At 36.8% G+C, this 21,701-nt stretch overlaps 1 protein-coding gene across 2 annotated transcripts in view; it reads left to right on the top strand.

Annotated features, from left to right (window-relative positions):
* The window catches only part of LOC150102896 (thymidine kinase, cytosolic-like), a 224,501-nt gene that overhangs the window by 80,292 nt on the left and 122,508 nt on the right, over positions 1 to 21,701 (top strand). The window lies entirely within an intron of this gene.

Raw genomic sequence — 21,701 nt, 5'->3', positions numbered from 1 at the left:
ATCTCTTCCCTTCCTCATTTAACAGTTTCAGTGTTTTTTGTAGTTCTCTTTCATCTTCTTCAATAATAACAATGTCATCTGCAAATCTCAGATTGTTAATTCTCATTCCGTGTACAGATATTCCTTTGGCATCTTCCTTCAGTTTGTCCGTTGCTCTTTCTAAATATGCGATGAAAATGCTTGGTGATATTGAGTCTCCCTGTCTAGTACCTCTGCTTGTTTTAAACCATTTCCCCAAATCATCACCTATTCTAACTGCTGCAACTGCATTCTGATAACATCTTTTAATATAGCTATTAGTTTTTTTATCAATTCCATAGGATTCCAGAACTGCTAATGTCACTTTCTGGTCAATACTGTCAAATGCTTTCTGAAAATCAACAAAGCAAGTATATATGTTTTTTGTTTTTTCTCCTAGCTTTCTCTGCTATTAACCTCATTGTCGAAATCCGTTGAATTGTAGTTCTATCCTTCCTAAATCCTGCTTTCTCGTCTGCAAGGTATGCTTCCAATTGTGTTCTCAATCTTTCTGTCAATATGAACATCATCACTTTACCAAGGTGACTTATCAAGGCAATTGTTCTATAATTTTTACATTCTAGCTTATTTCCTTTCTTGTATAATGTTACTAATATTGATTTCATCCACTCCTCTGGCATTTCCCCTTCTTTCCATACCATATTACATAGTTGGTGCATTTCTGTAACCATACTTTCACCACCATATTTAATCATTTCTCCAGTAATGTTATTGTTACCAGGACTCTTGTTGTGTTTTAGCCATCCTATTGCTTTTTCTACCTCTCCTCTTAAAATGTCCATATCATGCTCATTATATGGTGGTGATATCTGCTTCAATTCTTCAGTCAGTTTCCAAACGCTATCTGAATCTAGTTTTTCTTCATATAACTCACTACAGTATCTTGTCCACCACTATACAATTTTTTCTTTATTCATCAATAAAGAACAAATTTATTCATCTTTTTCATCTTTAATTGTGGTCTGTTTTGGTTGCCACTTTCTATTAATGGTTCTGATTATTTTGTATACCTCCCTTGTTTTATGCTCTCCATAGTACTGTTCTATATTGTTCTATATTGCATTGGGCTTCTAACCATTTCATCTTATCCATTCTGACTGCTTTTTTCACCTCATTACACTTTCTTCTATATTGCTCTTCTATTTGTTCTGATGTATCCCTTCTTATCTTCAACATTCTTTTCTCCTGTACTAACTTCAGTGTTTCTTGTGTAATCCATTTCTTCTTGATCTTCTCTTCTTCTGGTACTGTTTCTTCAACTGCATCTTCTATCGCCTTCGTTATTCTTTTCACTCTTAAATTCGAGTTTTTTTCTTTCTCCACACTTTTAAGTTTCTCTTCTAATACTGTTCTGTACCGCTCTTCCTATTTCTGCTTCACTTTGTGCTATATCTCTTCTATTCTGATGTTGGGGTTTATATTTCTTTTTTAATTTCAACTTGATGTTTGCAATCACTAAACTATGGTCTGAGCCTATTTCCGCTCCTTGAAAAGTTCGACATTGCTGTATTGATGTTATCCATCATTTTTTAATCATAATCATATCAATCATGTTTTTGGTTTTCCCATCATTTGATCACCATGTCCATTTTCTACACTCCTTTTGTTGGAATCTTGTGTTACAGATCATCATCTCGTGGTCCACAGCAAATTCTAACAATTTTTCACCTCGTTCATTTCTTTCTCCGAAACCATATTTTCCCATGACTCCTTCCCAACCATCATTATCTATTCCAACTTTGGCATTCCAATCTCCTTCAATAATATAATTAGCACATCTTGCTTTGGTATTGTTTCTATTGTCTCTGTCAGATCTTTGTAGAATAAGTCAATTTCCTCATCTGTGCTGTCAGATGTGGGTGCATATATCTGGACTATTGATATGTTGAATGGTTTTGCCTGAAATCTTGCTACTATGATTCGTTCATTGACTGGTTTGTAGCCTAACAGTGCCTCTCGAGCTCTTTTGCTAAGAAGGAAGCCAAATCCTGCTTCGTGCATAGTGTCATGTCCTGACCATATTACTTCGCATCCATTGATCTCTCCAGATGATGTCCATCTCATCTCTGCCAATCCTAGTATATCCCACCGATATCTCTAAGTTTCCTCACGAAGTAGTTCTAATTTTCCTGACATCCAGAGTGTCGGCACATTTCACGTTCCTTCTGATAACAGTTCTGTTAGTTTCAGTTTCTGTTTCCTTTCGGTATCCCACTTTTCGATCCAACCCCAATCGCTCGATTGGTATCGCGCCCCTTGTTTATCTGGGCAACGCCCGAGCCAGCATGTTGTAGCTGTTGAATGTATTGGCATCAGATAACAATCATGTTTTTTCTTTACAGTCAGGGCATCGACACTCATCTGACTGACCCTCCTCCTTTATCCAGGCTTAGGACTCTCATGAGACCCCTAAGGATCCCATGGAGAAGAACATGAAACAAAAATTACAAGTGGATGGAACTGATACAGAAAATGTAGAACAATTCACATATTTGGGAAGTAAACTGACATATGACTTGGACTGTAAAAAAGAAATAAAGATTAGGATTGCAAAGGGAAGAACAAATCTGAAAGCCATGGATAACATCTGGAAAAGTAAAGTGATCAGCCTGCAAACAAAACTAAGAGTACTGGAAACATGCATCCTCAGCGGTGTACTGTACGAATCTGAAATGTGGGTAATAAATAAGGAATCAAAAAAAAGAATTTTGGCATTTGAAAGAACTTGTTACAGGAAGATTCTAAGAATAGGATGGGTACAGAAAATCACCAATGAAGAGCTCTACCAGAAGATACAACCAAAACAGAATGTAATGCAGAAGATTATAAAACGGAAGCTGCAATTATTTGGACACATCTGTAGAATGAGTGAGGACCGGAAGATAAAGACATTTATGTTTGGTATTTTGGATGGTTTAAACAGAAGAGGTAGACCATACAGAGAATAGATAGACGATATAAAAGACTGGTGTGGAATGGGTGTGCAAAAACTGCAACACTGTGCACTGGACAAAGAAAGGTGGAAGAAGATAGTGAAGTAGGCAAGCCCGTTTCTACATTTTGCGGGACCCTGTGTGAAATGGAAAAGCGGGGCCCCTGAAATTAGTAACATTTATGGAAATTTTAAATGGAAGGATATCTTGTTAATTAATTAATTAAATCAAATATGAAAAATATTTATGCACATAAATAAACAAGTATGCTCTTTAGCATCAATTTAAGTAAAGAGAAAAAATGAGTTAAAAAATAAATGTGTTTGTATGTACATGATATATTATTTTATTATGTAAGTACACATTATCTTATAAATATGCCAGAACAATGATTTATTTAATAATATACATAATAATATAAAAATATAAAAAAAATATCCATTTTTACTATAAAGAATGAAATATATGCATAACAACATATAAAATTTAAAAGAAATCTTAATATATTAAATTTTATTTAACTTCATGCGCTTATCAATAAAATCATTGATAACGCTATCAAAATTCAAATTTTTTGCAGTTTCATGCTCTATAGATATTATTGCCAGGGACGACAAACGTCCTTGAGACATAGAAGATCGCAAATAGGTTTTTATTAATTTTAATTTGGAAAATGACCTTTCTGCTGATGTGACTGTAACTGGACTAGTCAATAATATTTTAAATGCCATAGTAATATTTGGATAAATATCTGGCAAATTATTTGCAATTATGAATTTTAAATCAGGCAAGGCTGCTGGCGATGATGAAATTCGGCCCGAAATGCTAAAAGCCTTAAATCGAGACGGTGTTCTCTGGCTGACTCAAGTGTGTCAGGCTGCTTGGATATCTGGGCGAGCACCAAAGCAATGGCAGACAGGCATAATAATACCAGTCTTCAAGAAGGGAGACCAGAAGGATTGCAGTAACTATCGTGGCATCTCTCTGCTCAGCCTGCCTGGGAAAGTGTATGCTAAGTGCTTGGAAAGACGGTGCAGGAGCATAGTTGAGTCAAAGTTCCAGGAAGAATAATGTGGCTTTCGTCCTGGTAGAAGCACAACTGACCAAATCTTCACTTTAAGGCAAGTCGTTGAGAAATCTTGGGAATATGCCAGGAATGTCTACACATGTTTTGTGGACTTGAGAAGGCATATGACCGGGTTCCTCGGGATAAGCTTTGGCAAGTAGTACAGGAGTATGGAGTGGATGGCCAACTATTAGCTGCCATCAAGACCCTGTATGAATGCCCAGAGTTTTGTGTCAGGGTAAACAGCACAAAGTCTGAACCTTTCACAGTCTCTGTTATCCTCCGCCAAGGGTGTGTTCTGTTACCCCTCCTTTTCATAATATTTATGGACTGGATTGATAGGCACAGCCGAGGCAGTGAGTGGGTCAGAATTGGAAGATGTAACATTGGACGTCTGCTTTTTGCAGATGACCTAGTTCTGCTTAGCTCTTCCACAGATGACCCCCAACAGACCCTGGATAGGTTTGGAGCTGTTTGTGCAGACGCCGGAATGAAGATCAGTGTGGCCAAAACTGAAACATTTGTGGTCTCAAGACAACCATCCCAGTGCACTCTACATGTAAGTGGAGTCCCAGTGAGGCAGGCGGAGAAGTTTAAATACCTTGGGTCCATATTCATGAATGATGGAAAATGGGATGTAGAGCTAGATACTCGAATTGGCTTAGCAAGCTCAATATTGCAGGAGCTTGGCCATTCGGTAGTATTGAAGCGGGGAGTTAAGCCAGAAGGCAAAGCTGGCTGTCTTCAATACAGTCTATGTCCCCATCCTCACCTATGGTCATGAGAGTTGGGTAATGACCGAAAGAATGCAGACACGAATCCAAGCGGCTGAAATGAGGTTCCTTCGAGAGATTGCGGGGCTGACAAGACTCGACAGAGTCATAAGCTCTGCAATTCGCGAAACCCTCAATACTCAACCGCTGCTTCTCCGTGTTGAGAGATCACAGTCACGTTGGTACGGGCACCTGGTCAGAATGCCACAAGAGAGGCCCCCTCAGCAGGCCCTCTTTTCCAAGCCAGAGGGTGGGGGGAGGTCACGTGGAAGGCCAAGGACTCGCTGGATAGATTATATCCAAAACCTTGGGTGGACACGTTTGGGAATCCCACCAGAACACCTGAGCTTGGTGGCAGAGGATCGTGACCATTGAGAAGTTCCTCTTGCAGCTGTTGTCCCCACAATCCAATTAAGAAAGGTGGGCCTTGAAGATGTATGAATTTTAAAATATTAATGGGTGCATCTTCTGGAACAATATTCTAAAAATAATTAATTCATTGTAAAATTCAGATTCATCAATATCTGTATTTAATTTTTGATACAGCAAAATGATATTTGATACAGGTTTTGATACAAAATTTGATACAGCTGTTGCAGCAAAATTTCATTTTCTCTCATTTTTCTTATTAATTTCATATCAAAGAAATCCAAATGATTTTTCATGAATTTCATACAATTCAAACATTTTTTTGACAGATTGTACAGCAGTATCTAAAATTACAAAAAAGAAATTTATCCTAAAATTATCTTTCTTATCACCTATGTGTGATTCATCAGGCGTTTCATAATCAAAAAAGACTTTTTTTCAACGTACTGGACTTTCTTTAAATTTAATTTCTATTTCTAATAGATTTGACAGTTCTTTAGCAATCTCAAAACAGCTCTCAAATCCTGATATTCTCTGCTCTTCAAAGTACTCACTAACTCTTTATTATGCTTAGTTGCTACGTCTGTGGGAATTTTTGCATTTTGCAATTCTTTACTTACTAAATTAACTTTTGACAAAAGCTCATACCAAATTACAAGGCTTAGTATAAACTCAAATGAATCTATTTATTCATATATTGAACCACTTCTACTTTGATAGTATTATCTGATGCAGTTTTAGATAATTCTTTTAGTGCATTTAAAAATTCTGGAATTTGGAAACATACAGCTCTAACTGATTCTATTCTGCATTTCCATATTGTATCACATAACGGTTTTGGAGTTAATTGTTAACAGAGTTTGTTAATATGTCCCAACGTGAATATGGGACATTATTTGCTGCTTCAACGTGAAGTTGAAGCAGCAAATAATGTATATATTTTTTGTATAACATTAAAAAAATTTATAGTTATAATTGATGATTTAGCAACATCCCCTAAAATAAAATTTAAATAATGACAGGCACAAGGAGTATAAAATGCCTTTTCGTTTTCATTTAAAATGTAAGCACGGACTCCCTTATATACTCCTTTCATATTCACTCCGTTATCATACCCTTGTCCTCTACAATCTCACAATTTAAGATTTAATTTATCCAAAAAGTGATTTTATATTTTCATGTATACCTTTACCAGTAGTATCATTAGTTGTTAAAAAGGTCATAAAGTGTTCATGAATTTCAATATCTGCTTTAAATATATGTAAAAATCTAAATATTAATGAAATTAATGAAATTATTGAATAGTACTTTTCCTGTCGTATCATATTTACAATATTTTGTTGAATTTTGGTTCCTATATCAACAATTAATTCATTTTACACAATGGGTGATAGATACGAATTTTGTTTCTTACCTATAATTTTTTTTCCTGAACATCGCATTAAATGATCTTTTAAAAGTGGATCAAATTCTGCAATTAATTCTATGATTCCTAAAAAATTACCATTATGGGCTGTGTTCAAAGTATCAATATTACCTCTAAAAGCTAAATTATGTTAGGATAAATAAAGAATTACTGCTACTATTCGTCTTAAAACATTTCTTAACCGTTCTGCTTCAAATTTTATGACATTTTGATTTGCCTGATCAATTGTATTGTGATTTTTTAAATTACATTCCATTTGTGTCCATGAATACATGCATTTCATGTGCACTGGATTTCGTTCGTGCGACTTTAATCTTTCACTTACATGTCACCAGTCAGTAAAGCCATTATTAGATAAAATAATTTGCAACAAAAACAAAAAATAGAGTTGGCAGAGTTTGAATATACAAGCCATCTTCTGTTTTGCTTCTCTCCTTTCGCAATTGCCCTAACATAGTGAGCTGTGGAAAAACACCTCTTGTTGTCATCTTTTGGAAAATCATTTTCAGTCGGAGGAGACGGTGGACCACATTGTACAATTTGTGTTAGTGTTGCATTGTTCAAAATTTTGGACCATGTTGCTGGATCATCAATAGTAAATAGTTCACCTTCCTCTTGTGTCTCAGTTTTAGGATCTTCAATATTCATTGTTTGACCAAATGCTTCATGTTCTCTGCTTCCTTTGAGTATTTCAGAACTCTCATTATTAATTATTGTTGAAGCCGAAGAACTGTTTGTAGTTATTTCAGAACTCCCGTTATCAACTGATGTATCTGAACAAATATATGAGTTCAACTTCATAAATTTAAACAGTGAATTTCTTTGACATGCCTCAGCCGCTTTTTCTTGTTTTCGCTTTCGTTTTTCATGCCCACTTGGGTATTTTCTTCCATAATTATCTCTCTCACGGTTAGTCATACTTTAGAATTAAATACAATAGATTTAATTATAAAATAAGTTAATAAATTAAAACAAAATTACTTACCTGATAAATAAAATATATCTAAAATAGATAATATTAGAAAATAAATAAATCTAATATAGATTGAAAACTGCTATCGAAGAAAAATTCTGATGTTGGATAACCTAAAACCTGTTTATAAAATATATTTTTTTAAGATGTTTTGCAAGTAATGTCACATACAAAAATTTCCATGACAGTACGTGTATGTACTTACTTGTTCATAAAATCATAAACTAAAATCAAAAAACTCCTTAAAATTATTAAAAACACCTGTTTTAAAATGCACTTTTCTTATTTAACACTATGTTGTACAATATTGTTATATATTAGTTTCAAATACTACCGCTCTAGCACTACGATCTTAAAATTTATTCCCTATACCAATTACTGTTTATCCTAATGTTATTTCATCGAACAATAGAGCCAGACCGCTGGTCTGGCTCCAGCCATGAGATACTGGGTGAGCAGTAACACGGTACAGTGTCAATGAAAGAACGACGCACCGTTATCAGTATAATTTTAATGTATTTTCATGAAAAATTCGGTGTTTATTTTATCAAGAAAATACATAACTGTGTGGTGGCAGGGGGTCCCTGTACCACCGAACAGTTCGCACACCCATGAATATGGCTCTGGAAGCAGGCATCAGACATCAACGGGCAGTGAGCCCATGGTTCGTGGTGATGATAATGATGAAGAGACATCTTCAAGAATACAGTATTAGAATTGTACACATAACAGTAAGTGGAAGAAATTACACAATTTTGAACCTAAAGTCATATGAAAGGCACCACTCTATGGTTTCTGTTGGCTAGCCTTAGCTATTTGCTAGAAGCCTAAGAATTAGTTTCCCAAATTTGAGCAGTTTAACACAAGTATATTTAAAAATAAATATATTCATAAGTATATTTTAAGTATATTCATACAGTTCGAGCCCAATCTGAGCTCGGACTGTACGAACGAGAACAAGAAGACGTGACATCGTCCAGTATTGTTCAACGTCAATAATGTTTTATATCTGCATTCTGTTATTTGAGTTTATGAATAGCCAGACGGTTATGATTTGTATTTATTAATTTCTCTTGTTTAAACTTTAAGTTATACTATATACCCATGAAGATGTAAATCCTACGATTTACGAAACTTGTCGGTAACTATTATTATTTCAGTATATTGTATAACTGAATAATACAAAATGTGGTATAATCACCGAAATATGTCTTTTGGACCAATTAGCCACAGAAGTCTATGCCTGCAACAAGTATATTTATTTTACATTGGATTTTTTTTTTTTTTTTTTTTTTTTTTTTTACCCAATCTGCTGTGATGAAGTATAAATGGTAGTGTTAAACTTCCAGAAATTTGTGAATCTTTAGTTCTTAGGCATCCCATTCAACAGCTAAGATTAGTCAATGGCACCAAATAGATAGTGGGGTGCCTTTCATAGGACTCTAGGCTCAAAATAGTCTAATTTCTTCCATTTATTGTTGTATGTTTGTGTGTGTCGTTACAATTTTGATATTGTATTCCTGAAGATGTCTGTATGACAGAGACGAAATATTGGAATATTAAATCTGTTGTTTAACTATTTCTTTCTACTTTATTATTATTATTATTACCCAAGACCCCAAGGAGTCAAAGACCCATCTAGGAGGTCCTTTTATCAAGCACACAGCTCATCATAACATGCTTTAAACACACTCAAATTCTCTGCAGACACCACACTTTCAGACAAGGCATTCCAATCATTCACAACTCTGCATGAAAAAAACATGCTTCTCACTACCCTACTCACACCCTCCTTATACAGCTTCCAGGGAATACCTCTGGTTCTCCCCTGATCTTCCACTATTTTTTGTAGAACCTCTCCAGCATTGATCCTATAACAATCTATTAATAACTTGTAGGTCCCCTCCTCCTCTTCCTGTCCACCAGACTCTGGAAGTTGCATCTTCTTAATCTTTCCTCTTACTCGACATTCCAGAAGTTAGAAACTATCTTAGTCAGTCGCCTCTGGACCCTCTCCAACATCTCTTCATCCTGAAAACCAGTGTGACCAAATCTGGTGACCAAATCTGGGCACAATAGTACGTGTGTGGCCTAATCAAAGCCTCATACAATGGAACAAGAATCTCCGTACGTCTACAAATCAGTGTCCTCCGCATCATTCCCAGAAGCCTTTGTGTTGTCTTCACAATTTTGGCTGTGTTCCCTAAATTTCAGATCCTTATCCACTATCACACCCAGATATTTCCTCCACCTCCGACAATATATCCTCACCAAGCATATATTCTGCATCCCATTTCTGTTTTCCAAATTTTAAAACCTTACATTTTGCAACATTGAACTCACATCCCCATTCCCGTGCCCAATCACTCAATCTATTCAAGTCTTCCTGTAAGGCCACAACATCTTCACTACTCTTTATGGTTCGTCCCAACTTTGCATCATCTGCAAACAACTGAATATCTCCATCCAAATCTTCGCCAATATCATTAATATACAAGTTAAACAGCAATGGCCCTAAAACAGACCCCTGAGGCACACCACTAGTAACTTTCCTTTTCTTGGTTATTGCTCACCCATACACAACTTGTTGATACCTATCAGATAGCCGGTCTCCAATCCAATGCATCAATCTAATATCCAACCCCATTCACTCCAGTTTGACTATCAATTTATCATGAAGTAATCTATCAAATGCCTTTGCAAAATCTAAGTATATTACTGTGTATCCTTATCCTCTGTCCATGGAAGCAGTCACCTTATTGTAATAAGTAAGTAGATTACTAAAACATGACCTCACTTTAGCAAATCCATGCTGTCCATCAAAAATTATACCATTGTTGTCAACCCAATTCTGGATCCTAGTTCTCACAATCTTCTCCAACACCTGAGACACAGATAGGCCTATAGTTTAATGCTTGAGTTCTATCATCTCCTTTATGAAGTGGCACAATCTTGACCTCCTTCCACTCCTTACGAACTTGACTGAGTGCAAGATTCATATTAAAAAATATGTCAAGGCCGACATCAACTCCCTGGCACATTTCTTCAGAATGCGTTGTGATATATTATCAAGTCCCACACCCTTATTTACACCTAGTTTGCTCAACTCTCCATACACCTCTTTCTCACTTACAGTTAGTCTCTCTTCCCCGTCATCAACTGCTCTCAGTCTCTCCATGAAGTGACATTCACAAGATTGAAAGACCTTTATGAACTGCTCATTAAATATCTCCACCACACCTTCTGCAACAGCTGTTTTTATACCATTTTCTTCAATCAATGTCATCCTTCCATAATCATTCTTTCTTTTGCCGGCTACATATCAAAAGAACTCCTTTTGAGCTTCATTAGCTAACTGCTGTTCGTACCTCTCTTTAGCTGCCCTTACCAACCAAGTCCTCATGGAATTGGTTATTTCCACTTCTCTAATGCTGCCTCCATAACGCCCTTTATCTCTGTATCGCATACTTAATCACTTTATTCGTCCATTTCACACCTACCTTAGTTAACCTTCCCACCCTTGGAATACATTTAGACATTGCATCTACTAGATAGTTTTTGAAAATCCCCCAAGCTGCATTGATCTCTTTTCCAGCTAACTCCTCATTCCATGCTACACCTGCAAGCTCTCTCTCTCTCCTGAGCTTGTCATAATCACCCCCCCCCCCCCCTTGTAGTTCCACATATACCCTTTTCTTACAGAGGTCCTCACACTGCTGGCAACCACCCAGGTAATCACCTCACTTTCACTCTCACCAACTGGCGGGTGATTTGACACTTCATTTATAATTACATCCTCTGATGAGATGATCAAATCCAAGAGCCTCAATCCTCGTGTGCCCTCTGTTACATACTGTCTGAGGTAGTTATCCCTCAAAACCCCAAGAAACTCATTTCTTTACTTCCAGTTGCTATCTCATCATTCCAGTCTATTTGATCTGATTCTGTGGCTTGCAGCTGATTACTAGGGAGATAATTACGCAAGGTGGTTTCCCATTGCCTTCCTTGCCGTATTTTTAATGACTGTAGCCTGTGTGTTCACGGGACTGGTTTGCCTGCTTGCGGGATGAAAACCCCCAGATAAACTGGTGGAAAAAACCCTGCTGTCCATGCCCAAGACCAGCTAACTTGGCTATGGCTGAGAAAGATCCTTATGCTCCTCAATTCGTCAACAGGAATCGAACCTAGGACACTCCTTCCCGAGGCATATGGTTGGAAAGTGCAAAGCCATATGCCGCGTGGACTCTTCAGTCTATATTGTCATAATTATAATCGCCCATAATGATCACTCTTTTCTTATTTGCTTGGCTAATTTGATTATTTATTTCATAGTCACTACCATCCATATTTCCTGGTCTATAACAACATCCAACCAAATATTTCATTCCATTCACCTCTATCTCACACCATACTGCCTCAAAACCACTAGCACTATTTCCCTCTTGCATCTCTACTCTATATAGACATAACTTTTTCTCTGTCATCAATAGCACTCCCCCTCCCTTTTTATCCCTTCTATCCTCACAAAACATATCATATTCTTCCATCTCTATTCATGTCAGGATGTCATCCTCATCTAACCATGTCTCACTTATTCCAACAATTTTTGGGTGAATAGACTCAATTAGTGCAATCATTTCATCTGTCTTGTATCTTACACTTCTAGCATTTACATATAAACACAACAGCTCATTTCTGGATCTACAGCTAATTCCACTGATAACACTCATTCGATGTGATCTCTCCATACTCGACCGGGGCCATTTCTCTTTCTGCTTATTCATTTTAGAACCCTCTTCAATTCCAACTGTTCCTCTTAATTCCAGGTCATCCCATTCCTTTCCTGTCTACACATGCTCTCACATCCTCTTGGAGCACCCATCTTTCTCACGCTGTTTACCCCTGTCTACCCTGAACCTTACCATTTCCCTGTTCATCTTGCACATCCATTTTCTCATTTTCCATACTCATGCCACTTACTTCCTCATTCATAACCATCTCTTCAATCTCTCCTCTCGCACTCTCCTGCTCTTCCGCATCACTTTCCACTTGATCTGATTCATTTTCTATACTCACTTCTCTACCTTCCAGCAACAGTCTCTCCAAATGATTCACACGATAACCACTCAGATGCAGTCCATTGCTCCCATAGAGTTCACTTCATTCTTCAAACTCATTCCACACATTAACAAATTGTACTCCCCCTCTCCTCACACATTTCAGTCAGCATACCATTCATAATCCTTGCTCTCCACCTCATCTCACCACAGTCATACCTATGCAACACGCTTACTACCCTTCCTGTCACACTATTCTCTTTTATCCATCTAAACAGCCTCCTGATATCCATTTTGACATGCTCTTTGTCCTCTGTCTAGTTATTCGAACCTATTAAAACCATCAGCTCCTTTGCTCGCTCCCTCCTCATATCGAATGCCTCAATCACTACTCATTTTACTGCCTGGAAAACATACCTTATGCATCCTCTCATCCAGCACACCTTTAATAATAGAGTCGCCATGCAACGCCACTCACTCGTCTTTCGTTAACTCTTTCATATCTACTTGATTTGTTTTAATCGTTTTCACCCGAATTTTCTTAATTTCACTCCGCATCCATTTCATCTCTTGCCTCATCCAACCCAATTCAACTTTCCAATCTCGCGTCACATTCTCTCTATCATTCAGTCTTTCTAATTTTCGAACTCTCGACTCCCGCTTCACACTTTCACTCTCATTCATCCTTTTGAGTTTCTATACTTTCAGTCCATGCGTCCAACTTTCACTTTCATTCATTCTTTCCATTTTTCCCACCTTCGATCCTTTCATTATGCTATTTCCGGTTTCTTTCATTCTCTCAATTTTGTTTCCTTCCGCCACATTCGCCTCGCGTTTGTTCTTTTTACCATCCATTACAGTTTTCAAATCATTAATTTTCTTTTTCAATGCTTTCTTAACAATTTTTTGTCTTTCTTTCACACCATGCTTCTCTTTCGAACGAACACTCATTCTTCCCATGACATTCTCGCTACTAACACTTTCTGTCATCAAATTCATATTAGCACTCATATCCATCAAATCCTTGTTTAGCTCATACTTCGCACATACCCTCCTTCCATCAGCCCTAAATATCCACAAACTATCTATGTAATAAAAAAAAATACATGCAGCACACCTTGCACTTCACGAAACGACTGAAGTCTAAGTTAAAGTCATGCACTGACAAAGTCGCCTCCATCTTTCCTCTGCATGTTACTACTCTAAGGGCCAAAACCAACGAATTTGTAATCAAATATCAAATATCCCACACACTAATAATGCTAGTAGCACACAACTTTTATAGCAGCTCTTACTCAAACAATCATTCATATACAATTAATTATTTCAACAATAACTTATCTGAATCCGGAGCACTTCTTACACACCGCCGCTACTATTGCCTCACGAGCACCCTCATTTATTCCATTAAATTTAATTATGGGTTCTATTTGAATCTCACTTTATATTGGTTTTTGTGATAGATGAGTTTCATTGTTGATTATTAGCCTATCAACTGTTTATTATCAGTAAGGTGGTCTTAAACAGTATGGCAAAAATATGGAAGTGAAAGTATTTTATAAAAATATCATATTTGGTCTGTGGTTCCTAGATGACCTTATCCCTCAGCCTATCCACAGTACTAATATGCTAACAACTTTTTATGAGTGTGATTATCATAACAAAGAAAAAAAGATTTATGAAAAGTTTACTTTTAGTTTTGGAATTGATGAGTTTGTCTCACTAGTTTACATTTTACATATAGTTCTCTTGGCATAACATTGCAGAGTACTTAAGGTTTATTTATTTATTTATTTTTTTTTTATAGTTCATAATACTTTGAAAAAATATTTTATCTGCTTTTGAATGTTGAAGGTTATTTTTATTTTTTATTAAATTAGTTATGGAGCAGGATCTTTAAACACTAGACGTATTCTGTGTAAACTGTGATTGTAGAGGAAATTATTATTATTATTACAGGCAACTCCAAGGAGTCCTTAGACTCATGGAGGGAAGCCCTAAACATCATGTCAAGAACAACTATTCAACATCCACACAGTATCTATCATACTTTGCCTTGACCTCATTCACAGTCATGGCACCCACAACAGACTCTGGCAGCTTATTCCACTCATTCACCACTCTCCAAGTAATAAACCTAGTTCTAACACCCTTGCTAACCACACTCTTGCCCAGTTTCCATGGATGGCCCCTAGTCCTCCCACCACCAGTCCTATTCTGAAAAATATCCTCTGAATTAATCTTATAGAAACCCTTCAGTAATTTGAATGTCTCAATTATATCGTCCCTTTTCTGCCTATCAACTAATTTCTGCAACCCACAAATCTTCAACCTGTTCTCATAAGGTTCATTCCATAGACCTGCTATCATCTTGGTCACTCGCCTCTGGATCCTCCCCATCGAGAAGAAACCCTGGTGCCCAGATCTGGGCACAGTTGTCAAGATGGGGTCTTATCAAGGCTCGATACAGAGGAACACTAACATGCTTGTCTCTGCTCGTCAAAGTATTCTTCAGTAACCAAGTGATTTGATGAGCTGATTTAGCCACTTTTGCAATGTGCCCCCTAAACTTCAACTCCCTTTCCACCAACACTCTCAAATCCCCGGCCTTGTCAATCTCCTGGAGCACAGTTCCATCAATGTGAAATACTGCTGCTAATCTTTTCACCCCAAAATGCATAACCTTACACTGCCACATTAAATTGACATCCATTCTCCTTAGCCCAGTCCTCAAATCTATCCAAATCATCCTGCAAAATTTTGACATCATGTGCATTCACAATTGCTCTACCCAACTTTGCATAATTAGCAAACAAATGAACAATTTCTCTCAGATTCTTTCCTATATCATTAATGAACAAATTAAATAGTAGTGGTCCAAGAACAGAACCCTGCGGCACACCACTAGTCACAGGCCATCTTTTGGACTCTATTCCTGAATAAACTACTCTCTGATATCTCTCCATCAACCACCCTCCTATCCATCTCACTAACCCTATATCCATCCCCATATGCTGCAGTTTACTGATTAGAATTTCATGTGGTATCCTGTCAAAGGCCTTGGCAAGGTCCAGCAGTATCACTGTAAACCCATTACCCTTAACCAGTTCGGCCGTCACTGTGTTATGAAACGTGATCAAGTTAGTGAGGCATGATCTACCCTTCACAAAACGATGCTGTCCCCCATACGGTATCCCATTTTCATCTATCCATTCCTGTATTTTTCTCTTGACTACTTTCTCCAAAGCCTTGACAACGACTCCTGATATGCTGATCGGACGGTAATTTGCAACAGCAGTCTTGGAACCTCCTTTATGCAGTGGAACTATTTCCCCCCTCTTTCCACCCCCTCGGGACTAATTGAGACTTAAAATAAACAAAATGGTCAAGGGCACTGACAGTTCTCTAGTCGCTTCACGTAAGACCCGAGCTGGTATGCCATCCAATCCCACAGATGTATTCACATTAAGGTTTTGTAATATACTATTCACTTCCAATGGGAATTGAATATACTATTCAATTCCCATTTAAGCTATTGGTTCCTTCATTCCTGCAATATCACCACCTGGATGATATACTCCTGCAAATTGCTCGCTCAGTAATTCAACTCTATCAACTGATTCAGTTACCTCCCTACCATCGGCATTCCTTAAAATCATTCTGCCATATACATTTTTTCTTTTACTTGCAGCATATCGAAAAAACTGTTTGGGATTCTCTTTAGCTTGCATGGCTAATTTCCTTTCATAATTCGCTTTTGCTTGTCTTGCCACACTCGTTACCCTTCTGGCCTGCTTCATACCGTTCATGGGCCTGCAGGTCACCTTTCTCCTTAAATTCCCTCACACAGTTGTTTCTTTTTTTGCAGCTCAAGCTTGATGGTGTTATTCATCCATTTAACCCCTACTCGATTTACTATCTGGACTCTAGGTATACAATCAGCCATTACCTCCTTCAAACGCTTCTTTACCGCTTCCCATGCACTATCAACCTCCAGACCTTGCAGTTTTACATGCCATGGCACTGAACCAAGCAATCTACTAAGCTTGTCATTATTACCAGACCGGTAATTCCACATGTACCCTTTCTTAATTGAAAATTCCACAAATTTAGCCATCTCCCAGGTCAAGACCTTATGATCACTCATACCAATTGGTGGCAACGTGGTCATATTTATTACAGTCAAATTCCCAGATGCAATTACTAGGTCAAGCACTCTTGAACCCCTAGTATATTCCATTACATGCTGTTAGTTTTCACTGTTATTTGTTTTCTTATGTTTAAGTGTTTCTAGGTATGCTAGAATTCCTCTCCCTTATCCTTACTCAACTCCATTCGAAAATAGAAGTACCTTTCTGCACAGTAATTTATCTATCCTTGACTCCTCTACTACTATAATCCGCTTTAGCTAATTCCTATTCCCTTCGGTGGCTGTTCCTTCAGTTGGTTATGAGTGCAAAGCTCAGCAGACAAAGAGTCGGGCTAGAGTCAAGCCTCTTTGAATGCAAAATTTTGAATTAACTCCCTTTCAGAATTAAGAAAAAATTGTTTGATAATGCTGTGCCATCTTATTTCCTATACAAGAGAAATCTCCTTGTCATGGAGTTAACACACAGACTATTTTATGATTCTAGAATCTAGCAAACAGCAATCCCAATTACAAATCCTTAACAACTTATTCTACATGCAGTCGTAGCCAATCCCCCGCATATAATTCATACAGGTTCTGATTTTAATGAGTGGTTCATTGATTTCAGAGATCAGGCAACTTTATAAGGTAAAGAAAACATGAATGTTTATTCATTCTTTAGCTCGATATACATTAATCCAAGGTTCACTTAACTAAACTGAATTGCACTTGCACGTAACAATTATTAACTAGGCAAAATAGATCTACAATCAATACATCACAATAAGAGACAACATCAAATTTAAGTTGTCCTGCTTCTAATCATGTAACACAATTAAACTAGCGATTATCTCATTCATCTGAGGCTAACAGACAATGGCATACCTCGACAATTCAAAGTCAAACTCTACTACTATGCACTTTTAGAGTTACATTTATTTATCGATAGGTTAAGTACTAGAGTCCCGTTACTATTTATCAAGTCCTATCACATAATATATCAGCACTTTTCTGCACTTCCGCTTAGTTCAGAATACAATGGAACTAGAAAGATTTTACATTACCGACCATCTGGTTCGTGCTGGTATTTTCTCCCGATCAGTCCTTTGTGAGCACGTGGCTTGTTACCTCATTCTACAGCCTGTTGTCTTCAGATATGACCCTCTAGTGATTACGCTCACGAATCGCCCTCTTGCCGATGCCGGCGAGACTGCTCTGCCTGGACAGGTCCTCGTGATTCGGCATGAAGCTTCAGTTCTCGCTGACTGTCTAGCTTTACCGTAGATATGCCTGGACTGGACCACCGCCTGGTCGCTCTTAGCCGCTGCTGACCATCGTCCCTCCTGACCACTCGTGCCGCTTCTCCCGGTACCCGAAAGCCAAAGGGAGATGAAGAGAAAAAAGAGCCTCGAGCCCACGCCGCTAAGCTTCTTATACCCCATGTTTCTGCTCTTCCCCTATGTCACTGATTCTGCTCTGCACCTAAGTCCCTTGCTCTCGGTATTGTCTTCTCCTCGACATATCCATGTGGATGTCTCGCGACTACCTCAGGTTATGTCTTTAAGCCGATTATTTCAATGTGAACTTCGATCTAATTCTCACAAAAATCCGATTCCTTTCTGTTATACTTAGGACAGTAACAATATAGCAAAACAGAGGAATTCACAAAACAAAGGACTAATATGTTATTTACAATTTCATTTATACCTACATACAAGTACTTCTTTAGGAAAATTTATTTGTATCCTAGTTAAATCCCAAATGAAATATTTTATGACAATTTAAACCTTTCATTCAAGATTTAACAATGCTGTCTCAGGTAGTTATAACTTAATAACTGCATAAAATCCTATTCCTTCCTCCCATGTGTTCTCTCCTCCTTCCAACCAATGTTACCATAGTTGAAATCCCCCATAATAATTATTACCCTCCTTCCACTCATTGCGTCTATTTGTCTATGCATACTATCTTCACCAAGCGAAAAGTTCGGATTAACGAATTTTCCCCCAAGAGACAACAATAACTAGCGTTTAAGACAAAAATAATCAGATTCTAATGGTACATCAATTTAATTCTGTAAATAAATGATGTAACTGATAGAAAAAAAGCTACTGTACTGTAATGTAAAAAAATAAAAATTAATACAGCACACAAGTTTATTTTAGTAAAACATTTAGTTTGTATATATCTGTATTGTTGAGGATTCTGATTTAATAAAATTGCGCAGTTCAGTACATAAATTAATTTGCATAAAAATATCACTTTCTGGTACACAACACAAAAAAAAGTTTTTTGATTTCTTTGTAAAAAAGTCACTGATTTTCTTTGGCTTCTTGGAAGCTAAACTTTTTCGAATGTTTCTTCTCGGAACTGCATCAGCAATAAAATTTTGTGGAATGGCGTATCATTCTGCTTAGCCCATTTTATACACACATTAAAACTATCAGCTGCCCTTCATGTTTTACTTTTTTTTCTTCAAGTTCTTTATCGTCATCTAATTCATTCTATAGCATGATATTTATAATTTCAGCATCTGATTTCATTTCGATTTCACTTTCGGTTCTACCTTTAATCCATTCCATAATATCTGTTTGAGAAATTTCAATATCTGGATTTATATTTTTAACCAAATTATGCACATTTTGAATTTCCTCTTTTTGTGTATCACCGTAGTTATACTGTACTGTAATAATAATAAAATAAATAATAATAGTTAAAATAATAATTATTAAAAAAATAGTACACAAAATAATAATACGTCATAAATAAAAAAATTTTTCTTTCAATCCGCAGTTCGGATTACTGGATGGTTCGGACTAAAGAGGTTCGGATTAGCGAGATACCACTGTATTTCAAAGCTCAATATATGTACGAGGGTGGTCTGGAAATTTCTTTGCCAACTAGATGGCAACACTATCGGCAAGTTTTTTTTTTTATCTAAGTTGGTACATCTGTTATAAACATCCATGTGAAATTGCGATTCATTGTATCAAGTAATTTGTTTTATACAGCTGTCTGAAGCAAAATTGTTGTCTGTATCCCTTGAAATGGATAAAATTGATTATCGTGCAGTTATAAAATTCTTTGTAAAAGAAGGGTTAACGGCAGAAGAAATTCATTTGAAGTTCATGTTTGTGGGCACTTCGTTTTTGACAATTAAGAAATGGGCTGCCGTAACAGCCTTGAAAATGATCCATGTGAAGGACGTCCAAAAAGTGTAACAACACCAGAAATCATTGAACAAGTGCACGATACGGTATTGAATGACTGGTGATGCAAATTGTGTGAAATTGCTGAGACTATAGGCATTTCAAAAGAACGTGTAGGATATATTTTGCATGAAGAATTGCAAATGAAAAAGCTTTGGTAAGATGGGTGCCCGGCTTGCTCACAACAGATCAAAAAACGCACTCGCACGAAAATCTCTGAACAGTGCTTGGAGTGTTTTAACAAGAATAAAACTGATTTTGTTCAGTGATTTACTACTACTACTATGGATGAGACTTGGGTTCACCATTACGCACCAGAATCCAAACAGCAGTCAAAACAGTGGACAGAAGCCGATTGTTCAGCTCCAAAGAAGACTAAATCGGTTCCATCAGCAGGAAAAGTCATGGCATCAGTGTTTTGAGATGCTGAAGGTTTATTAATTATCTTGAAAAGGGTAAAACAATAACAAAGGAATATTATTCCAATGTTTTAACCAGACTAGATGAAAAAATTCATGAAAAATGGCCTGGTTTGCAGGAGAAAAAAATCATCTTTCATCAGGACAAGGCACCTGCCCAAGAAAGTTTTTTGCAATTGGAAAACTAAGGGATCTGCACTATGAATTGTTGGAACATCCACCCTATTTCCAAGATTTGACTCTTTCTGACTTCTCTCTCTTCCCAAAAAGAAAATTCTTCCTCACTCTTCAGCATTTTTCTTCGAATCAAGAGGTGATTGCAGCTGTAGAGGGGTATTTTGCTGATCTTACTGAGAACCACTACATGGACAGGATAATGGCGCTGGAATAAATAATTGAGATTATGTTGAAAAATAAAAATAATTTTGAAATTATAAATTCGTTTTTTCATTGCTAGGCTGAAAACTTTTCAGACCACCCTCATAGAACCTTTGAAAGTTTAGACATTTTGACAGAGAGCTTATGAGAATACAGTCTTCAACATTGAATTTGCTTGGCTTGTACCACTTAAAGCATGAGTGCTGCCCAGGTGTCCTTATATTCACTTTTTAGTATTTTTTGATAATGTGGTAATAACTTCAATGGCCTCACAGCTATTTTGAACTGGTTGGTTCTCTTTAGAGACCAGGTTGAAATCTTAAGAGAGCAAAAACCTTCATTTAATTAACAAAAGCAATCCTATGTCATAGAGTTGTATTTTTCATAAGATGAACTCTCAGTGCGTAATAGTAATTATCAAAAAAAAAAAAAAGCTTCATTTCAGAGATATCAAATAAATAGAAATAGGGGATATTAAAGTTTCAACCTTATTTTAAATCCAAATATGTGTTGAAACTTTGGAAATGCAGGCAGTCCTCGCTTTCATGGTAGCGCGGAGCCTTAAAAATGGCATTGCAAACCGAAACCATGCAAAGCAATATTAATAATTAATGGGAAAAATTACAGTTGTTCCATGACCTTTAAAAACTTTTGCCAAAATATTAAAAACTCTATTACTGTCAGTTATAAATGAATAGGGAAATGAAAAAAAAAAAAATAGTAAAACTAATATTTAGTGCACTAAAATTTAAAACATTAGAAACATTGAGAATTAAAGTGTCTCTTTCTTTGTAAAACTTATCAACAGTAGTTTGAATAGTGCTTGCTTTTTCTTGTTTTATAACTTACAATATGGAGCAAGCATCTTTTCTATGCCTTGGCAAATTGTCATAGTCTTTTCTAAGTTTGGATCAGCTTCCAACATTTTAT

Source organism: Typopeltis vanoorti, chromosome 9 (assembly GCF_054136105.1).
Source record: "Typopeltis vanoorti isolate ZY-2024b chromosome 9, IOZ_Tvanoo_1.0, whole genome shotgun sequence".
Taxonomy (NCBI): domain Eukaryota; kingdom Metazoa; phylum Arthropoda; class Arachnida; order Uropygi; family Thelyphonidae; genus Typopeltis; species Typopeltis vanoorti.
Note: the sequence above shows the minus strand (reverse complement) of the source record. Positions and strands in the feature narration are given on the sequence as shown.